A 6,856-nucleotide genomic window follows, 5' to 3' on the forward strand; every position below is an offset into this window, starting at 1 on the left:
TCCCTTTAAAAATAGCATTGATTGCTGTTATTTCCCTTAATGCCTGTGGACTGTTGCCATTAGTTTGAACTTTTGTATGTGAATCACATAAGGCTGCAGTCTTTAAAAGTGTGCTTTGTTTTCTAAGGGGCTTCAGCAAGGTGATTCCTTTTGTTCACTGAAATTTTAAGGATAAAGCATGAATGTGAAATGAAATTATGGGACTAGTCTGTTGAGCTGCATTCAGACTCCAGCAAATTTTGGAGTCACTTTTGCAGTGAGATTGGAGGCACTAGAGATCCAGAACACATGCACTGGCTGGCAGGATGAAGTGCACAAGGATCATGTAACTCTATTTACAACCATTTTATTTTCAAGCCCTACATTAGAGATTGCAAAAACATCTGTCTGGTCATTTTTGCTTTCTTAAATCAAATACTGTTAGTAACTTTCCAGCTGCCATCCAACTTGGCAGGGAGAGGAACTGGGGAAGCATCAAAAAGTAAGGAGAAGATATCCCTTTGTGAGGTTACCACTAAAGGCGGTTTTAAACCCTAGGACGTGAGCATTTCACTTTGCTCGAGTCTTATTGCCTTCTAGAGGACTCTGTAATGGAATGTTCCTCTCTGTTGTTTTATTCTTCCCATTTTTGATCTTAACTCTTCTAACACCTGAAGTTATCTCCCCAGGTCAAAAAGCTGTATTTTAGGTCATCATAAGTTCTGTGATTGTTCTATAATACTTTCTTGTCATTCTTCTTTGAGTGCTGATGTGAATTGTGTGTGCAATAGAATAACAAAAATACACTTAACAGTTGTGAATACCTACTTTAATTTAAATAAGCATGATTTGTTGTCCTTGTATATGCCTCAGAACGTTTTCCCTGAATGCTTATGATAGGGATATCCATAGTCACCAGTCAAGGAATAGAAATCACCTTATATAATGTGTTTAACCTATTGTTAAATGACATGTTAATAGTGAAAGTGGAATATTCATTCAGCTTGTAATTTGCTTTGGGAATATACGAGATGAAAGAAATTGTATGAATGTAATTTAATGTAATTGTATTCATGCATCATGCTCATGTCATTTGAGGAACATAACTCTTGGAGTGATCTGGAAATATTTGTGAGGGGTTTTGGATTTATATTGCGTATTCTAAAATCTGTAGAAAATTTGTGACTATCCCCCAGTAAAATGCTGAAAAATAAAAACACCAAAACAGTTGGTATTGGCTGAGGAAGCTGTACATGGGAAACACACCAAATAACATGTTTTATTTTTGCAAACTTGAGTGAATCACACAAATCAGGTAAATTATTTTTCACCAGCTATCTCATTCTAGTGTCAAGTGGCTTCAACCTTTGAGGTAGATTTTCAGAGATTCTAAGAATTTACAATGTAACTTTTCAACTTCAAATGCCTTTTAAAGTGCTAATTTACAAAATTCTTTAGTCATGTTTTTCTTTGATGTGTAAAGCAAATTTTTAAGCCAATTGAATTGTTTACATGAATCAAGCAACTTCTGGTTCTGCATATCTGAAATTTGCAAGAAAGAGTTTCAATTCTGATTCCAAAATCTGAAAGGAATGTGGTCCAGGTGTAAAATCTATGTGATATTTCAAGCTGTAGCTTGTAGCTTGTTTCTGAATTCAAACTTTCCAGTTCACTTCCATATCTGTTTCTTTCTGAAAACATTCATGCATTGATGCAGAAAGAAAAAGGTGGGTTTTTTTAAGAAATAAATTCACATAGAATGGTTTCTGAAATGATGGATTCCTGTGTCTATTAAATCTGATGCAATTGTTCATAAATAGACAAAATCACAGAATCATAGAATCGTTTAGGTTGGAAAAGACCTTTAAGATCATCAGGTTTAACCGTTAACACTGCCAAGTCCACCACTAAAACATGTCCCTAAGCACCATATCTACATGTCTTTTAAATACCTCCAGCAATGATGACTCAACCACTTCCCTGGGCAGCCTGTTCCAATGCTTGAAAACCCTTTCGGTGAAGAAATTTTTCCTGATATCCAATCTAAACCTTCCTTGGCGCAACTTGAGGCCATTTCCTCATGTCCTATCACTGGTTACTTGGGAGGAGAGACTGACTCCCACCTCGCTACAGCCTCTTTTCAGGTAGTTGTAGAGAGTGATAAGTCTTCCATCAGCCTCCTTTTTTCCAGGCTAACCAACCCCAGTTCCCTCAGCCGCTCCTCAGAAGACCTGTGCTCGAGACCCTTCACCAGCTTTGTTGCCCTTCTTTGGATGCGCTCCAGCACCTCAATGTCTTTCTTGTAGTGAGGGACCCAAAACTGAACACAGGATTCGAGGTGCGGCCTCACCAGTGCTGAGTACAGGGGCACGATCACTTCCCTGCTCCTGCTGGCCACACTATTGCTGATACAGGCCAGGACGCTGTTGGCCTTCTTGGCCACCTGGGCACACTGCTGGCTCATACTCAGCTGGCTGTTGACCGACACCCCCAGGTCCTTTTCAGCTGGACAGCTTCACACCCACCCTTCCCCAAGCCTGTAGCACTGCATGGAGTTGTTGCGACCCAAGTGCAGGACCTGACACTTGGCCTTGTTGAACCTCATGCAGTTGGCCTCGGCCCATTGATCCAGCCTCTGTAGAGAGGTGTAGATGCATGTCAGTTGGGCTATTGATCCTGCCACCTTTTTGCGGGGAGAAGCCCTAATTCCTACATGATCATTCTCAGGTGCTTCTGTGGTTCCTAACACATCAATAACCTTTGTGTCTCTGCTGCCACATGGACCTCCATCCCTTACCTCCACTGAGATGGGCAGACCAAAGGACCTCACTAGCACACTGTCCCTCAAACATTGGCGTACTGCCCCCAGGCTTATCTCTTGCAGGCCTGGTTTTATCCCTTTCCCCCTTCAAATCTAGTTTAAAGCTCTTTCAGTGAGCCCTGCTAACTCCTGTGCAAAGATCCTTTTCCCACTTTGAGACAGGTGTACCCCGTCTGGTGCCAGCAGGCCTGGTGGTGTGTAGACAGACCCATAGTTAAGAAGTTACATGCAGTAAGGGTCTGGAAGCCTATAGAATAAATACTTTTCCTGCTTTAATTCTGAAGCGGAAAACTTACTATTTTTGGAAGTATCCTAATAAAATTGTGAATAAAAAGGTATGTGTGGGATAATCATGTTTTTTGAGTAGAAAATAAAATCAGTTCTGTCAGGGCAATCTTCTCTAGGTAAGTTGGAAGCAGAGATACACGCTGAAAACAGAAGTTTAATTCAATATTTGATGTACTATATTCTGTTCTTGAGGTACGTTCTTCAACTCCTTCGTGATAACATCCCTAAAGAGGGTCTTTTTTGCAGGAATTGTAACATTAGTCTGTGTGTTAACACTGCGTAGCCCAGTGCAGTCCTGCTCCATGACTGGTTTATAAGCACAATAAATAATCATCAGTTGCAGCAGGCTTTCAAATATAGATCTGTTTGAAATTAACTCAGATGTTTCTGAGCCCATTTGTATATTCTTGTATAGTCCTTATTACACAGTGTGAGTGGTGTATCCCACTATAAACAGAAACAACTCCTTGCAGTTATGTAATTGCAGCAGCATGAAGTAAGAACTGGGTTATTATTCATGCATACACTAATCTAGTACTGATATTGCTGAATAAAGCAGTGCCTTCAATTTTGCTGGCAGAGTTGCTTGTCAAGGATATATGTATTTCAAGGATATATGTGTTTCAAAAAACCCAAATGCTAACTGACATAAAATTTGACTCTTAGAGATGTTTTTCCTGTGCGCAAAGACCATACCCAGTCTGATTTATAGGTGCCCAGTGAAGTGTGACTTAACTCCCTGCTCCTCCATTTGCTGAGATCAGGAACTGGTCACAACTTGTCACAGCTCCAGTCCAGCGTGTGTGCTTGGGCTTCTTTTCTATGGAAACTAGAGCGTGATAAGGGGCCGATGTGTGTTTGGGTATTGTCCAAATGTTGAGTTCATGTCTCCAGGGCATTCACCCAGACTCGGGAACTCAGAAGCCTTCCTTCGTCCCTTGTTAGACATCGCCAACAAACAGCAAAGCACTGACAATAATTAGAATGAGGACTACAGAAAAGTAAGCTGAATTAATATGGAAATTGGTACTAGAGACATAATGGCATCGGATATGAAAGCATTAAGTCTTTACAAACAAGAATTCATTGAGCATTTTGAGATGGCTAAGCCTGGTTTAATCAAATGGTGCATCAATAAAGTGATTCCACTGTTCAAATATTTAAAGGATCAGTGGACTGAAAAGACAGAAGCGGGCATTGTTCTTCCTATACAGTGCTGCATTTGTGCTGTAGTTCCTGATTAATACCAGTGTCCAGATAGTCCAGTGATTTCAAGCTTTATTGTATAGTATAGAACAACACAGACAGAAAATGTGAGTTCTTATTATTTATATATGGACAAACTGTGTTATATTCACTATGAATCCTATTAGCAAATTGCTGCAGTCAGGTGTAAAGTAAATCACTTCAAATCTGTTGCTCTGAATGAAAAAATAAATTTATTGTATTCTAGTGATAAATTCAGGTAACAGTCTGTCCTTGAATTGTAATGGCTTCCATCTGAGCTGAATTATAGCACCGACTGCACTTTACTAAAAGGATACATTTGTAAAGGAGTTTTACCAAACTGGAAACTTCAGGAGGAAAAGGCTAGCTGAATCTCTAGGGCAGGAGATTCTGTCTCCTTGTTAACAGAAATTCAAGTCTCATTGTGACTGGTTAGCTCTTGTAGGAGAAACTGTCCTTGAACTGTTCAGAAATCGACCATGAGCTCTTGCTCACAGGAGACGAGGCCTGCCAGCAGTAAATGGGGAGATGCTTGACTGCATCTATTATTCTCTGAGACAACTCACAGAGTAGCATTGTAAGACATAGACAAAAAATAGGCAAACAAAACTCTTGAGATTCATGGATCAATCTTACAATTTTGGAAGGATTTGACTCATTATTTCTTAATTTTTGCATTTGTATATACTGTATAGCAACCTCCAGACAGGAAAATCCAGAAGGTGAGAGCAGAAGGTATCTTGCTGACTCCTGAATTCTCCATATTGGCTTGTCTTTTTCTGAGTAGAGTTGGATGGAAGCAGATGTTAAGCAGAATATATGCTTAAGTGCTTTGCTGAATTTGAAAAGTAAGACCATTTTGCAAATGTATTGCATGTCCTACACAATGCTGAGCTGGGTTGTACAAGCTGTAGTTCTGGGCAAAATTTGGCCCTTACAATTTTTGCTGGAATGTTAATTACTTCTGTGCACAATGTGATGTTACTGAAATTTGATTATCATTTGAAATGTGAAGCCTTTACTAAGCAGTCCTCCAAAGCTGTTATCTCAGAATACCATGGTAAGGTAATTTCAGAATACCAAATCCCAGCTATTTCCTGAAAGTTACAGCTATATAAAACTTTACCTAACAGCGATGTTGAAAAATGTGTGCTAATCAGTGCAGAAGATCTTCACCGTCACATAACCTTATAATTGATGGTGTCATCAACAGCAGAGATGGTCATTTGAATTATGCATGCTTCTGGTTAGGAGTGATGGAATTTTTTGGCATAGGAATTAAAGTGTATGCATTATTAGAACTAGTAGAAGAATTCAAGTCGTAATTTGGAGAAAAGTACAAAGTTAGATGTGGTTTAATGTTCATGAATATTTGGGTAACCAAGCATATTTTTCTATTAAATATATAGGTATTACAAAGCAGATAGAGAAGCATAATGAAGGATAATGTTTGAAAGTTTTTCTAAGCCTTGTTGAAGTTGGTATATAAGGCCACCACTCTTAAATCTATAAGCAGTTATGTCAGTGCCTTTATGGATGCAGGCAGCTGAAATGATCAGCTTAATCTTTGTCACTGTTCCATTTTAAAGGAGCTAGTCTAGGGAGCTTTCTGATGACCAGTGGCTCTGATGGATCTGAGGGAGAGTGACTTACTGCATAGGATTGACCTGCTGATCTGTGGCATTTGCCTGAACATCTTCTATAATCACCTTTATTTTCAGAATACACTTCTATTCAGATCCCAGGTATACGGACAGCATTTAGCTAAATGTTACTAACAAAACAAAGGAAAACATGGGAACTCATCTTCTGCTTATATAGCCAGGAGGTCACCTTCCAAAAGGAGGATTGGGTGAGTGGAACTGGATTTCACCCAGTTTTAAAACTAGAAGTATGAAAAACACGATCTGATAATCAGGCATCACTTTTGCTGTATCTTGATGTCCTAATTCTGCCAGTTCTTCAGCAACACCCTAGAGTTTTCCAAGGAAAACTGTGTAAACAACGACAATGGCAAAAATAGCAAGACAGCTATTAGAGAAACAAACCCAATCAGTAAAATGGAAAATAAAAGTGCAATCTTTGGAGGTTAAAATGCTGTAACTCCCTTTCCACAATTGCTTTTGTGCTATTCTATTGAGGGAAACATCCATAAACCTCTTGGAGACCGCACTCTGGAGCATCCCCTGTGTAGGGCTATTGCCTGGGAGGTGGGATTTCAGAGTGCTGACTCTGGGCTGAAGCCATGGTACTTTTGCCCTTGTTATCTCAGCTTCTCCAGTAAGCCCAGTTAGAGCCCATGGCAACTTGTGGAGATTGCAGCTGGCTCTGTGCAGCACAGAAGCCATCATTACACAGCCTCAGGTGTGCAGTGTGCCTTTAGGAAGAAAAATAGCCTGAAATTCAGCTTTCTCAACAGAGCAAAATCTGTTTTGAGATACTGTCTCATTACATATAACTGAGGAGAATTTGATTTTTTTCTTGTTTATATAAAATAATCTGAGTAAGGCCCATTGAAACAGAGCAGCGATTTGTTTCCCT

This window comes from Phaethon lepturus, unplaced genomic scaffold (genome assembly GCF_000687285.1).
Source record: "Phaethon lepturus isolate BGI_N335 unplaced genomic scaffold, ASM68728v1 scaffold1162, whole genome shotgun sequence".
NCBI classification, from domain to species: Eukaryota; Metazoa; Chordata; class Aves; order Phaethontiformes; family Phaethontidae; genus Phaethon; species Phaethon lepturus.